At 40.2% G+C, this 16,570-nt stretch overlaps 1 long non-coding RNA gene across 1 annotated transcript in view; it reads right to left on the bottom strand.

Annotated features, from left to right (window-relative positions):
* The window catches only part of LOC148224440 (uncharacterized), a 29,003-nt gene extending 14,892 nt beyond the window's left edge, over positions 1-14,111 (bottom strand). The window contains exon 1 of the long non-coding RNA XR_015802897.1: positions 14,045-14,111. This is a non-coding gene — a long non-coding RNA (uncharacterized LOC148224440). The remainder of the gene's footprint in view (positions 1-14,044) is intronic.
* Between the last annotated feature and the right edge of the window lie 2,459 nt (positions 14,112-16,570).

The following is a 16,570-nucleotide window of genomic DNA, read 5'->3' as shown; positions in this document are numbered from 1 at the left end:
TCTCAGCACAACATTGTGACTGGCCTTCCTGAGATGGAAAAAATGAAGTATTCTTACTTCATCCTAAATAACTGCAGTCATTGTGAGAACAAATCCCAGGGAAGACAAGATGATTTGCAGCTTCTGTACACGTGAGGAAACTCTAATGTTAGACCTACAAAATGGCCCAAATGCCACCAAGCTTTAAAATGTCACCTGGCTTTTAAATAGCAACAGCCAATCTTTTTGCAGTACCCCAGATGAGAGAGAAAAGCTGACCTTGAGCTTGCTGAGTGATGGCTCTAATCCCTGTGTGGCAGCTGAAGCAAGGAGAAAGGCTTCTACCAGTCATGGATTAGAAGGAAGTGGCAGCTACATCCTTTGACAGTGGCAGCCCACTCTCAAGGACTTGGCCCCAGGCTCAAGCAAGGGAGCAGTCACATCACTTTCTGCAGTCCTTTCTGGATACAGCATTCCCCAGAGTGGCACATTTCAAAATGAAATAAATAGTTTCTGCTTAGGGGGCAGGGAGAACAAAAACTTAATTCCTTTTAGGAGAGAAAAATAAGATATTTGGTTTCCCGAGGAATTCTTGTATTGATGCTTTTACTTTAATTCTATTTTGTCCCATTGGTACAAAAGTACTACTAACTGATGTATTTCAGGAGGGACACTTACCTGAAGGATATTTTAAAGAGCTACCATAAAATCCTTTAATTTTGTATTTTATGATTAAGACACAACATTGCCACACCGAAGTGTCTGATACTGAACTGGCTGGAAACAGTGGTTCAGGTCATCCTGCAAGAGGTGATGTTTCCCTGTTGAGGATGGTATATCCAGGGGTGTGGGAACTGGTCCTCTATGGGGCACTGGAGTGCCTGAGGTGGGATAACCCCTCTGCAGCACCAATGTATATCTCCTAGGAGCTACCACATTGTTCCATCAGAGAATGACTGTATCTCTCAGGGGACTTACAGGTCTTTTAAGAAAAAGAGCTCTGAAAGTGCAGTTCCTGTGAGACTGCATTTAAACAGAGAAATTAATTATATAGTCTTACATAGAATTGTAGAATCATGACTTAATATGTTTCAGATCAGACAACACAGATAATCTCTAAGTGATTGCAAATAAAATACTTCTATTCTGGAAAGAAAAGAATGATTTGAATAAGTAATTTTTGAACATTTTTCATGTTTTCTTATTCTCTCTACTTTCCACATAACTGTATGTGTGTGTCTGCATGTCTGTATGTATGTAAGCAACTTTGCAGCAAGAATCTACCTTGTGCACATCGTGGATTTCTCTTCTTAATGCAGGCAACCCTGCTAGTTCCTGAACTTTGCCCATCTGCTCGAGCCTAAGGGGCAGCAATATTAAATTAATCATAGTCTGACATTTCTTTGATAACTGACATTTGCACAAACAAGTCCTACATGCACATGTGCACATTAGGAAATTAAAGTGTAAAGTAAATAAGATTATCATTGTGTGTTTCTCCTCAAAAACATATTGCAAGTCATTATCTCTCCCTCTAATGACTGAAATTCTGTGTGCAAAAAGAAGTAATTCAATTTACATATCCGAATGCATGCCATTTTCTTGCTGTGGCAGGGTCTGTACTGAATGCCTCGTGAATTAAATCATTTCACTGTCAGGAGTCAGCGGAGCTGCAGGCGGATAACTCTTCCTGACACATCGCGTGAGAGAACAGACACACACCGGGAAGTTCTGCTCCTTCTGTCCCTCTGGAGCCCTCCTGGTGATTTTGGGGGAAGGTTTCTGCCACTGTGCAACTCTCCTCCCCCTCCAAAGACAAACTCTGCTCCCAGCTCAGTTATATATGTCTTTGCATTCCCACACAACTAATAAGGTTTTCTCTTGTCTTTGATGGTGAGACCAAGATCAAGCCCACAAAAATTGGATTAATTTCAACTGCTTGACTAGAAATTCCCAAGATGCTGAGAAATCCTGTCCTTCTGTCCATTGACAGCAGGTGTAAAGCTGTTGGGTTGGTAGCTACCTCAAACCCCCTATATTCAAATAGATAATATGAGTTGAATGAAGTAAACAGAGTGTGAGGGACAGACACTTTGCAGCTGATGCAGGTATAACTGGTATATCCACATGGAATATCCATATAGGATGCCACAGAGGAGGAGGCCAGTCTGACATGTTAATTAATTTAAATACCAGCATCCACACCATGTCCAGGTATACACTGGGATAGCAACTAGGCACTTCTCACTGTTTTCCTGCTCAGTGAGTTGATCATAAAGAATTTATTCTTTTTCTATACATAATGATGCTGGGGAATAAAATTTTAAGTATGTGGAGCAAAAAGCATTTAATAAGCACTTACTACATTGTGTTCTGACATAAACTCCAGCAGTCAAGAAAAAGGAATAGGTATTTTCTTTTTCCAGCTCACACACGCAGTTTTGAGATCAGAAAAGATTATGTTGTCAAATGCCCATATCATTAGGCATCATAATGGGTGGGAATCGAGCACTTCAGAAATGAATTTTTCAGCCTGGCCTGACAGTCTCCAAAGAATCCCCCACTGGAGGATTTTTCTATGGTTTCTTTCTGCATCAAGGAGAAAAGAATTTGTCTCTCTCTGCTGCAAGCTGCAATCCCTTCACTACCAACTGATAAATGGCCTCAGATTTTATTACGTTTTCTTCTTCTTTTGTTCCTATTATCTCTGCCACCTGTGATTTCTCTGCTCTTTGTAGAACCTTATTTCCTCCAGATTTAATTCCAACTGAGGAAAGTATACACTTATCTTTTCATCACATGAGGCCATTAATCTCTCCTGGAATGGTAGCTCTTGCTGAAACACAAGCACAGGCACAGGCTGGGCAGACAATATGTTGAGAGCACACCTGAGGAGAAAGACTCGGGGTTTTTGGCCAATGAGAAGCTGATGTGCCCCTGCAATGTGTGCTTGCAGCCCAGAAAGGCAGCGATAACCTGGGCTGCATCAAAAGAACTGCGACCAGCAGGTCTGGGATGGGATTCTCCCCCTTTACTTCACTCTTGTGACAGCCCACCTGAAGCACTGAGTCTATCCCTGAGGTCATGACAACATAAGAAGGACATCGTCATGTTGGAGCAGATTCAGAGGAGGGCCACGAAGATGATTAGAGCATCTCTCTTACAGGGACCGACTGAGAGAGCTGGGTTTGTTCAGTCTGGAAAAGAGAAGACTCTGGGGACACCTTATAACACCTTCCAGTGCCTCGAGGTGTCCTGCAAGACTGCTGGAGAGGGACTTTTTACAAGGGCATGTAGTGATAGGACAACAGGAATGGCTTTAAACTGAAAGTGGGCAGATTTATGTTAGATATTAGGAAGGAATTCCTTACTATAAGGTTGGTGAGGCCCTGGAACAGATTGCCCAGAGAAGTTGTGGATGTCCCATCTTTAGAAGTGTTCAAGGCCAGCCTGGATGGTGCTTTTCCAACTTGATCTAGTGAAAGGGATCCCTGCCCGTGGTAGAGGAGTGGGAACTAAATGACCACTATCGTCCTTTCCAACTCAAAACATTCCATGATTCTCTAAAACATGCTGTGGTTTGAGAGGCTCACCAGAATTTCCTGCTGGCATTCCTCTTTTTATCATCAGAGGGAGCTACAGATGCTGAGAAGGTGGTTCTGGATTGGTGCTTGTCATATATAACAGTATACAGGGGAAGGGTTTTGCTTTTTTAAACATCCAGGGGTCATTAGAAGTGTAACAATTAAGCACAGGTGACTATGCAGAGTTTTCAGGAGATCAGGAGAAATAGGGTGCCGCAGCACCCCTGTCTGAAGCCCCACAGCAACCAAGTGCTCATGTTTCAATGTCTATCCCATGTCTTTCAGGGCATGCCATGTAGCAGAGTCTAAGACACCCCTTATTTGTAGGGAAAAGATAAATAATGAGATACTTTGTCAGCATTTCTTTGTGTCTCCCATCACCTCTCTGCTCCCACCAGAAGAAACTCCCACCATGAGGCAGCACTGCAAGTGTCAGGAAACAGCAGATTTTAAGTTCCTTTTTTCAGGGGAACATACATCTGATCCTGGAGAACTCCTTAAAAGGTACCTGTCACCTCTGGAGTAGCAGTTTCTGAAAACTCATGTTCTTAGACCAAACAAAAATTTGTCAGAGTTTACAATTGTGATGCTGGGGTAAAATGACATTTTGCCATTATAAAACTCTCTTCACTGTTTAAATGAATGAAAGAAAAGGAAAATCTCATCATGTTAAGCCTAAGCATTTAGTAGTGCTCTCATTTCTTTTCCCTGTTTTTGGAGGTGATGCTTAATTTGTGAGTTCTGACTATCCTTCTGGACTAGAAAAATGAGAACTTTGCTACAGTAGTGTAATAACATTATCAAAAATGACCATAAGGAAAGCTGTGAGTAGATGGATAATGTTGTGAGTGACTGACAACTCTTCATGTTCAATGATTACAGCCTTTGCAAACAGGCTTTTCAAAACTGTGAGACTCTCAGGTTTCCAGCAGCATGTTCAGACACGGTATCTTGTTCACTAATGAGGATAACAGAGCTGTCTCTGCTTAATGTTATAAGGAAGCAGATTCAGCTGAGACACCTTAGCATTATTTGATATGCTTTTAAATACCCTTGAAACCATTCCTTAACAGCTCCTCACAGTGTGAACAGGTTTAACTTCTGCAGCCCTGCTCAGTAACATCAGAAGTTCTGTTCTTTCTGGCACTTGAGATATGCAAACACCTGATGGTTTTACTGACCAGTGTCCATAAAATATTAATCATTAATAGATTTCTGGCTTTTATGTCACTTGTACTGGTATTTATTGAATATTGTCTGCATTTTCACCATGAAATTTTAATTTACTGTTCTTAATGTGTAAATCCTGATATAGTGCTTCATATTTTTAAACAAGCAAGAATAGTACAATGAAAAAGCTGTATTTTTCTCTCTATTCTTATATTTACAACTATTGCATTGAGGTTTTACCCATAGTTAAATCTCCTGTCTTTCCTTCAGATACAAAACATTGTGTTTCCTGGGTGTACATGGTGAATAATGTGCTCTTGCTTGAAAAGAAATTTGGGTTCCTCACACCAGAAGTGGATTACTCCAAAAGCAGGAAAACTTCCAGCAGATATTATGTTTGTTTTGAACAGAGAACTGGAAGAAACTGGGCATTGACATCACAAGGTGCAACAAGCATTGCAGTCATAGTTTTCCTCTAGCAAAGTGAGATTGCCTCTGCTTATACCATGCTGGAAGTAGCTCTTAACTGTGGAAACTCTGATAGCTCTCTGCATGGTACAGGAGATTAATTCAAAGCCAAGTGCAAAACAAAAATATAATTATTATTCATCAGCCTAGTCTTACAGAAGTGATCCTAATGTGTACCTCTGAGAAAGAACAGACTGATTACAAAATCGAGCCAGAGAACTTCCCATAACAAAAAAGCCTTGATTTTCTCAGGCCTTTTCATTTTACCACTTCTTCCCCTATTGTGCTCATTAAACATTAAGGAAAAAAAATCTAATCAAGAATCTAATAAATAGGAGTCTCTCCTCTAGCTGGCCATCTGGTTCAGGTGGATAATTATCTTCTGACATCTGTTCAGTGATATGCACTATACAGCAGTGCTTTCATTTGTGATCTTAGGCCATTTTCTACTGGACACATATATATCTGAAGCTGCAATAACATTCTAAGGGTCTGCAGGGTCATTTCTGGGAAGCACCCAGTACATTTGAGTTCTAGTACTGCTAAATGGTAACCAAAAAACCAAATCTATTTACTGGAATTTAAACTTGTCAAAAGATGTGCACCCTCCACCTCTAGCCTTGAAAGAGCACAGTGAAGATGTTAAAGGGAAAGATTTCTGCCTTTATATCTGCCTTTACATTTGTATTTTCTGCAACACTATCACTGCCCTGCTAGGAGTCATCAAGGCTCTCATTGTTTTTCCCAAGGAGGATGGCAAAATATGTGCAAAATCATCTTAGCATCAGCTCAATTTTTCCAGCCTAAAAAAATCAAACACACATCAATTGCAACATTGCAGCACTGATCCCGTATGGTCTCCTGTTAACTCACCAGCTCCTGTCACTGTCAGGGGTTTGCTCCATTTGAAAAGGCTCTTTCTCTGTCATGAGTTTTGTGATTCAATGCTCTCTGCTGAAAATGCCAGGTTATTCAGTGGGAAAGTGTGAACAGGAGAGGTTCTTTCTTTGATAAATAAAGACATTTCCAAACATTTAGGAAAAGAAGTTTCAGGATGTTTTGTTTTAATAGTTTCTAATTTTTCTTCTAGTCAGCTTTCAAAGTGCAGGTAGTCCATGCTAAACAGAGATGAATATGATCAAAGGTAGAAATAAAAATCTTAGACTCCTTGAATGTGCTGATCTATAACTGATTTTCGATGCCCATTTCATCCCGTGTTACAGCAATGCTATAATGCAGCTACCTGAGCAATTTCTGCTCAGCAAATTTGAAGTGAGTTTCTGAGGTAATATTTCTCTGCCTTGGTGCTGTTCCCTGGGAGAATTTCCCATAAATCCTCTCTAGGTTTACCTGGTGACAAGCCCTGTCAGCACACGTGGGATCACTTTTCCCTTGAAAGCACAGAAAATGTCACCACCTCTTCCTCAGGTGTTTGCCCAAAACTTGCTGCAGGGTTGAGAGTGACAAAGTCTTGCTGTGTATGGAGCTCTAACCCAAAAGACAGCACTTCACAGCTTGTCTGATCACACTTAATCCAGTAGCAGGCAGTCCTCATAATATTGTGGATGCTTTAACATAAATCTCTCCCCAGTCCCACATGAAAAGCAATAATTGTATCCTGGGGACTTGGGAGCAGAACACACTGCACAGAGGACCCACAGGCAAATGCTGGGGATATGGATGCATCCCTGTCTCTGTCTCCCTGAGTGTGGGTGACAGATGCTGTACCACAGAGTGGCCGGAGCTGACAGGCACCTCTGGTCCATCCCTAACTCCAGCAGGGTCAGCTAGGTCTGGTTGCCCAGGACCATATCCAGGTGGATTTTGAGTATGTCCAAGGACAGAGTCTGTACAACCTCTCCAGACAACCTGTGCTGGTGTCTGGTCAACTTCAGAGTAACAACACTATTTTAAATTTTGTTTCAGTTTTGTGCACATTGTCCCTAGTCATGTCATTGTGTACCACTGAAAAGATCCTGGCTCACTCTTTTCACTTTCCCATCAGGTGTTTATACACATTGGAAAGATCTCCTTGAATTAAGCCCAGCCCATCTCTGCCTCATCCTATACAGGCTCTGATCAACTTTTTTGGGATGTTTTGCCTTCTGTCAAATCCTCCAAGAGATGAGTGCTGCTACTGGACTTTGGGCCCGTCAAGGAATGACACTCACTCCATGCAAAATTATTTCATGTTGTACACAGCACCTCCTGATGTCATATTCATGACCTGGATGAAAGATCAGTGGGGGTTTTTAGCCACCCTTCTCTTATTATAATGCTCTAAAGAACCCTTCTTCATCACACTTAACAGGGTCTTATACATGAATAGGAAAAGAAGGATTTACATGTAGAACCTGATATTCCCTTTGTTGTCTTATTAGATACATGTCATTTTCAATTGTTCTGAAACAATAGTATCAATTTTTTTGAACTGAAATCAAAACCAAAAATCAGTGAGTTGAGGTTACTGTAGAGATCAGGTTGATGTTGCTAGAGACAAATCTAAAAGAACTGACTAGAAACAATACAAATTATTCTTATTTTGGGTATGACATGACTCATACATTGATAGAAGCATAGAAAGAGTTGGAAAGGATCTTAAAGATCCTTTCCTAGATCTTAAAGATCATCTGGTTCCAAACTCCTGGCCATGGGCAGGGACACATTTCAGTAGACCAGGATGCTCAGAGCCCCATTCACCATGCATTGAATACTCCCACAGGCAGGGCATCCACAGCTTCTCTGAGCAGCCCACTGTCTCCTACTCAGTGTGCAACGGGTATTAAAATAAGTTTCAGAATATATTTCCTTCTCAGTTTTCCTCACCTTCTAACCTACTCACTTCGTCACACATATATATATATATTCACCTCGAGGGAGAAGGAGGGAGAAGACAAGCAATTTTTAAGACCTGTGCATAGTCATTAGGATCCAAGGTTCATGTAAACCAGCTAAAACTTATGAACAACATTACATATAGCACTGCAAAATATTATTTATTGAAAGGAAATTCAAGGCTTTTGCAGAAGAGTTTTGGCACAACTCCTTCCTAGAGCAATCTATGAAACAGCTCTTCCTTCTTTTCTCCTTGACAATTTCGTAATGTGTATTTCATGGACAGAAACTCTGTTTGTCTTTAACAATCTCAAGGGATTTATATAAATCCAGCATCTCTTCCTTCTTTAAGGTTTATGGAAATCCAATTATTCTCCCCCACAGAATAAAATCTATCACACTAAGTCAGTGTAATACTTGACTTTGTGTGCTGTGGCAATTCATTTGTCAGAGCTGTGAAATATTGCATTTTAAGGACAGCAATCAAGCTCTCCGGATGTCATTTCTGTTGACATTCTGCCCAAGGTCCATTTAAGCTTAGAACTTGACTTTGCAATCTAGCAATATTATAGCACAACACTTAGTACAAATTACTTATCTGAAAGCAAAAAAACTACATTAGTGCAACATGCAGGTGTCTCAATTATACTCCAGCATATGTGCTTTAACTTTTAGTGCAGAAGTTTTCTAATCCAGTTATCCTTGCAAATTTATTCATAACAGCATCTACAGTTAATTATTTGCTAAGGTAACTGTGGTCCATTTTTACCATGTTATCATGTGTATCTATTGCATTTTCAAATCAAGCCCATAAGGATTTAATATTTCAAATCAGGCTGTATGCAATTAAACAAAACCAACGCTTAGATAATTGTTATTTTGTGTTGTATGCAGTAAAAAAACTGTTATTTTTCTTTTTCTTCTTGTAAATTCCAGGGATTTTTTGCTCTGATTTCCTTATTGTAGATTGAGACGATGTGGGTCATTTTCAAATGGCGAAACATAAACATGTATATTTTCATCACATTAACAACCTCCTGTCTTAGCCTGGTTAAATGAGGCATTTGCCAGTTGTGAGATGCTGCTCTTCTATCCCACTTTAATTGGAGGCAACTGTTCCAGCTGGACTGGCTGTCTAACACAGAGGATGATGATGTTGTTAGCAGGATACAGGTTCTTCTAACCATCTGTCTCTAATGACAAGATGCTGGGCTATCTTCAGCATCTTCCTATTGGCTGGAATTTTCAAAGGCAGTGAAGAAGACAAAATTTCTTTGGACCTGCTGATCAAACACACTTAGGCTTCTCAGGTAATTCTAGCTTCTCAGGTAATTCTAGCTTTCTTGCAACTCTGCAAGACCTAGCTATTCTCAACCTAGGAAGACTGATTAGTACTACATTACCATAGAGGCATGCAAAAAGAAAAAACTATGGAAGCCAAAGATGCTCTTCTGTCATTCATACGGCAATTGTACCTCTCCACTCACACCTCTGGATATTGAACTCCTGCTTTCCATCTCCAGTGCATGTGCAGCTACGTTTGCCTAGGACCTTTGTGTAAACGTAACAGCCTCAGAATGTCAGCTCTCACAGCTTCAAAAAACATAGGTCAGAAATCAAAATAATAGGAGAGTAATCTAAAAATGGAATTGAAACTTCTGGATAACACTGGGCAGCAGTCTTCTGCTGTCTTTGTTCTGCTGATTTTTCATACATTTCACAATTTGGATAGTCAATGTGAGTTTCTGGCAAGGAAAATACAGTCTCAGCTTTTGTGATGCTGTTTGACTTCTGCATTTGTTGCTCTCTTCACACTCATGTTCCAAAGGACACCTCATGCAACACTGCGCCAGCTGCCAGCATTCCTGCAGATGTCCTCCACTCCTTTTCCATGCTGGCAATGAATTTCCTATTCTGCACGTGATGGCTGGGGCAGGGTCTCTTCCCATAGCCTCAGAAAAGCGTTGCACTGGTCTGCAAATGCTTCTGCTACCTGTTGCACTGAAGACTTTAGCCATGCCAGTGCCACTGAGGGGACATGGCAGGTGACTGCAGTCAATGCTCTGAGGCTGATGCCCTTTCTCCTGAGAGAAATGGTCCCCTAACATCAGGCTGTCTTTTCAACCGTGCCTGAGCACTGGTAACCCTTTACGAGAATTACTGTGAGTTATCTGTGGTCTCCTGACAATAAATTTCATATCCCTAAGACACATGGAGCGACCCTCACAGTTATCTGTAACCAGAAAAACAGCTCAGCTTTCTTTCAAAGTAAAAGCTTTCCACAGCCATGTTCAGAGCAGGAGATTCCCCATTCCTTTCAGCCTATCCCCCAACCACTTCAATGACCCTTCTGCAGCCAGAGAGAGCTGCAGATAGGGGGTCTTCATTGTTCCTAGAGAAAGTATCCCCCATCAGACCCACTTGCTGGGCCAACAATGAGAGCCTTGGCAAAATAGAAAGCCTGGGAAATGGGGGATTATTACCCTTTAATACCATAATCATGAGTCTTGAAAGAAAGTACTATTTGCCAGTTTCTTTTGGAAAAACACAATTCACCCACTGGGATTTTTATTAGCATATTTAAAACCTTGGCTCCTTCACTGGACATGGAGAGGTGGATGTGATTAATGTGTTCTTGGCGGTTGTGTGTTTCTTTCTCTTCTTTGCTGTCTCCAAGAACATTGGAATTAAGAATGAGAAATTGTTAAAATGCAAAGCTTCAAAAGCTGTATACAGCTCCAGTTTCCCTGAAGACTCCAAATGAAGTAAGGAAGAGTTCAAGGGGACAGCTGAGACTCAACCTCTGACATGAGAAGCAGTATTACTGTTGCATTGCTAATGGACTAATCCTGTGTACAGACTAACCAAGAACTTATATTCTGCCTTTTCTCCCAGAGGAAACACTTTACAGTGAAAAAGACAATATACACAATGAAATACAGGTATAGAAGTCTAAGTGATAGGTCTGTAAAAACAGAGCTGTGTAGAAGCAGCAGCACTAGGATTGGAGACTTGGCAGCAGGGAGTGAGAAACACTGAGGGGGAAAGAGCTTTGTGGAGTTGGGGTGAGGATGTGCATTGAATAAAGAATGTGTGAGTCAGTAAAGGAGTGACTTCACAAGGAAGGAGTGGGGATCAATGGAGAAATGGAGACATGCTGAGGCTGACCAGGAGAGAGCTGGTGAATTGCCAGTTTGGGTCAGAAGATGTGGGAGAGGATGCCTCTAGGTGGGTAACAATGGGATGCTGACAGGGACATGGGCAGACGACACACGGAGGAATGCAGGACGAGCTGAGCAAAGACAAGCTGCTTTCTGTGGGTCAGTGTTGACACCAAAGTTCTCCCTAGCACAATGGTTATTTGACACTGTCAGCCTTCTGACAGAATTAGACATGTGACCCTCTCCTTCCTTTATATGCTTTTTCTTCTAGTAGCTTTTAATGTAAGACAGAATAAGAAAACAACTAAAAAGGCTTGTTATTAATACCAGTGCTGAACCCTGACCTCTGGCTCCTAGGGAATGTTTCATTCTTAGAAATGAAACAATATTCTATTATTTTATATATAAAACATCAAAAACACTAGTATGGAAAAGTGTAAAACAAAAAAGAAAGGAACAGAAGGAACAAGAACACAAAAGCATCTAGAAGACCCCAGAGAGGGAGCAGGTCACTTGGGAGGTTCAAGGGAAAATGTGATCTCTCCCTGAAGGCAGGTGAGGGTGCAGGAATGGATGGGAACAAAAAGAGACCTCTATTTCTGAATAGCCCAGGGTCTGATTTGTCCAATAGCCTACACCTAAGTGGAGAAGCCAGAATATTTTTGCACAATAATTTTCAAAATCTGTAGTAATTTGGAAAATATTGTGCTCTTAGAAGAATAAATTTCATGCTGTTAAGATCAACTCAAATGACATTCACAAATGTCATTCCTATAGAAATACATTTTCCAATAAAGGCCATTTTAAAGGCAGTGGGCATTTATAATTGCTAGTGGCTAAAAAGTTTTGGACTTCAGTCCACATGCTTCTGAAACTTTGAGAACACTGAGAAACGTGAGACTGGGACAGGGAACACTGAAGGCTTGTGTTGCTTGCAAAGCTGCATAACTGTTTTCCATTGCATTTTCAGAGATCCTGGTATCAATTCCTGCAGCTGGCAGATGTGTGAGATATCTGAGAGCTGAAAGCAGTGCATAAGCTCCAGCTCAATCACAGCCATCACAAAGGCTTTGGAGAGACCACTGTGCCTGAGTAAAAGATGAAAGCAAAAGAAGTTGGTACCACAGCAGAAGTAAATGGTGAAAGGATAAAATGTTGTACTTACCTGTAGAAGCAGTTACTAAAATGTTGTGTGCCGGTTTGTTTTTTTTTTATAAATCATTGCGCTATTTTCTTTCTAGACAAGAGAAACTTAAAGGCTTCATTATTTTTCAAAGGTTTTGAAGCTGCAGGTGTGAGCACAATTTCTATCACTGTGTGTATATTTTTAACAAAAGCACAATCTCACTGTTTTTGAAAGGAAATACACTGCAATCAGACCATAACAGCATCTTTAAAATCTGTGCAATGAGCTGAAATAATGAACATGTGATTGTAAAAATCGATCAATTTCTGTCTTTATCCTACCTAGAGCACTTTCTTCTGAAAGGCAAAAAAAAATAAATATTAAGTACTTTAAAACTGTGTCCGTTTAAGGTAATGTGGAAATGAAAAATTACGTTTTGCAGCAACTTATAAATTAAAGGGTTTTTTGAGGTGGACACCATTAATTTTATTTACAGTACCAAACAACTGATTTCCATGCGACTATCCCAGAGTGTTTCCAGTCCTGATTAATGTTTTCTGGGTATTCATCTTTGAAAGAGTCATGAAAAAATTCCGAATTGTAACATTTTTATTTAACACTATATCTGACCTCTGTGTATCTTAGATGTAAAAAAAAAACTTAAAAGAGAAAGAACAAGGCTGATGAACACCTTTTTCCAGAAACAGGGTCCACTGCTTGTCTTAGTCAGGCTTGTCAGAATCACAGGCTAATTGGGCTGGAAGGGACCTTCAAAGACCACTTAGTCCAACCTCCCCTGCCAAGGGCAGAAACCTGACTAAAACATGCTGTAAGGCAGAGTCTGCTGCCAGGGGAGGATATCAGGTTTTTAGTTGGTTCAGTTTAGTTTTGAGTGGGAGGAATTGAGAATAGATGAGAATTTCTTAAGAGTGGAAGATGATTTCCACGAAAGTGACTTTGCATAATAAAATTCATTAGTCTAAGGAACTGGCAGGGGAAAAAAAGCATCAGAATTAGTTATGGAGTGAAAAAAGCAAGCTAAGAAAGTAGGAAATTGGTGGGAAGAATTTCTAGACAAATTCAACTAGTCAACTGATTTAAAAACAAAGATGCGCCAAAGACTGATAACTATTAAAGGAGATTATGTGAAAAGCAAAGAGGCAAGCTGGACCACTGAAAAGGGAAAAAAATAAGAGAAAAAATTAGACCAGTAGAAGTATCCCAAGAGTTGTTTAGGAAGTTGAAAATCAAACAGATATTCTGAAAAATATGGGGAAAAAGAGCAGTCTTTAAATCAGAGGATACGGTTAAAAGTGAGGTGAAGACTACAGCAAAATTAAGGGAACCGAGAGAGAGATGTGCTAACTGTACAAGAGCAAGTCTAGATCTACCACCTCAAAAGAGAAAAAGCAAATTAATTTATGCAAAAATGCAGAGGTATGGTGTGATTTCTTGGCATAAAAAGAGTTAACTGCAATCATTGAATTACTTTCATCTAAGGTGTTGATAGAGGAATAGGAAAGAAAAGAAAGAGAAGGAGTTCCTACAAGAGATATATTCAAGCCATCTGATGAAGAGGACTGCAAGAGGGAAAAAAACAAACTTATCTTCAAAAAGCAGAAAAAATTGAACTCATGAAATCACATACCCATCGGTTCAACTTCGATCCACAGAAGGCATGGATCTAGAGGATAAGATGGAATAAAAAAGCCAACACAGACCTGTAAATAATGCATCCCACTGAACCAGCCCACTTCTTTTCTTTGGCAGAATAGCCATCCTTGTGACTTTAGAGGGTTGATATGATTCATTCTGGTTTTAGTGAAGTTCTTATAACTGCAGTAGACAAATATCCCGCAGATGCAATCATTAAAAGTGGGTGTATGGCAACGTGATGAAATCCTCTTTACAAGAGTTAATCAAAGATTCTCTGTCACTCTTCAAGGGCATTGAAGTGTAGTTGTTCAGGGGTCAGAGTCATTAGCAGTTTCAAAATTGTTTTTAATAGCTGAGATGATGGAACAGAGCACGTAAACATCAGATTTGAGAATACACCAACCTGAGTGAAGAGAAATCTCAGGGAAGAACAAGAATGTGAAGTGGTTTTCAGTAAGATAAAACACAGTAAAGCCAAGTACAAAATACTAAATTTAGGCAGAAGGCTCCCATGTATAATGGGACGTATCTGGCTGAGGGCCAGCACTACAGAAAGGACCCACATGGAGTTATAGGATGAAATTATGAAAAAAGAAAAGAAATTTTATTCAGGAATATATTTTAAAACATTAGTAAGATGGGATCACATTTATAGCTGTAGAATTCTGAAGTGGAGGTCACTGAATTCTTGGAGTCATACATAGTACATGACATCTGAAGGGTGTCATTTAGTGGAATGATAGGGAAATGAGGGAGTCCAGAAGTGAGCTCCAAATACATGAAGTGGTTTACACAAGTAATTTATGCATGAAAGAGAAAAGCAATATTTTTTCTGGAAAATGGGAATATGAGCAGACTGATAATCAAGAAAACAGGACACATTGATTTATAAGATGTTGAAAAGGTAAAGTTATGGTCAGTGTTCTCCTTTCCAGCACAGCAGAAATCTGCTCACTGTTCAGAAAGATGATTTAGGATAAGTATTGGGAAAAACTTTCAAGCAGGATGGTGAGGAGTTGAGCACAAGCAAACTAGAGAAGTTACAGAAAGTCCTACTCTATCGTTTTTAAAGAATGTGTTAGTTAAAATATGTGCTCAGAGTTGGCAAATATAAATTCAATCCTGCCTCAAAGCAGACTGCAGTGAACCCAGGAGTCTTCTGCTGAATGATTTTTCTACAGCTGCCCTTCATTTCTGGTGCTTTCATCAGGTTCCCCCTCCAACAAACTATCTGCAATGTGTCTCTATCCCTACTATCTTCTCCAGGCTCCCCATTTCACTGCCTCTCATTGCTCCAGGAAACCAAGAAAGAAATTCGTGCCTGTGAATCAGAAAAAGGAGGAGGTGAGCATTGGCACTCCAAGTCTTGGGCATCTTTGGATGCATGCTGTTATCCCACCACCCCCAGGCCTCCAAAGGGTGCAGGATCCCTCCATGCAACAGTTGAATTGATGCAAATACATGAATATTTATGTACATTCAATTCCTCAGCTCATCTTTGTTTCTTCAAAGATACTGGAAGGTACATTAATGATGCAGGTGGCAGGGGGAGAGGGGGTGCCAGCCTTTGCCATTCACCATCCCTGAGGCTCCTCAGAGCCTCCTGCACCTGCAGGCAGGATGCTCTCTGACAGAACAAAAGGCAGTGGTGCTAGAAGGAGTGGAGAAGCCTGAAACTTGTGCTGAAATTATGGCCCCAGTACAAAAGTTTCAAGTTACAGGTAACTTGAAGCAACTTTTTCTGCAGTCAGCGAGTTGGGTTTTTTCTTAAATTAAATAAATAACTGCAAAAACATATATCCTTGGATGCTCTAAGGACTAGCTGACTACACAGATTAATGTGGTTTTAATATCATTACTTTATTTTCTTCTGCTATTTATCTCACAGTAACAAAATTTAGGGGAAGACAGCCCATAAGTATTTTTTACAATTACCCTGTTAGTGTAGTATCTCAGATCTTTGCACTAGAATATCTATGCATCTGCACATTCATCCCTTCAGGAAAATATTTCTCTTGTGTTGAAAAGAATAATTCTAAGAAATTCCACAACAAAATGTTTTAATGCAGTGATATGGTTGTGCTGTGATTGTATATGTCCTTTCCTGGTGGTTTTTCTTTAAGAACAATTCAAACGTCCACTGTCCCAGAAGTAAAATTACAGCCTTAACCATTGCTATAAGCCTAACTCAGCCACTATACTCAGTATATCCATAGAAGACATATTTATGCTTTCCTTTGCACAGTGCTGAGCAGGATCTACCTCTGTTTGCCTTATGTTCAATCATTTAGTCTTTCAAAAAAGTCTGCCTGTGCTAAACCACATGCTAAACCATCTTGTGTGTATTACATCATAACTATATTTCCCATCTGTAAACCCATAAAGTGCTTTCAAAACGTTGTCACTGGATATAGCTGGCCTTAATGGGACAGGAAGGAAGCAGAGTAAGGGCAGTGTGGCTGCGCACTGCGGTGCTATATTTCTTGGTTTTCCAATATTCTGAGTGTTGCTGAGCTCAGTATTCTGGAAGGACAAGACTTATCTCACCGACTAACTCAGAAAGGATTTATGAAAAAAAAAAAAATTGCCTC

Source organism: Sturnus vulgaris, chromosome 3, assembly GCF_052056855.1.
Source record: "Sturnus vulgaris isolate bStuVul1 chromosome 3, bStuVul1.hap1, whole genome shotgun sequence".
Lineage (NCBI taxonomy): Eukaryota > Metazoa > Chordata > Aves > Passeriformes > Sturnidae > Sturnus > Sturnus vulgaris.
This window is presented reverse-complemented; position numbering and strand designations above follow the sequence as displayed.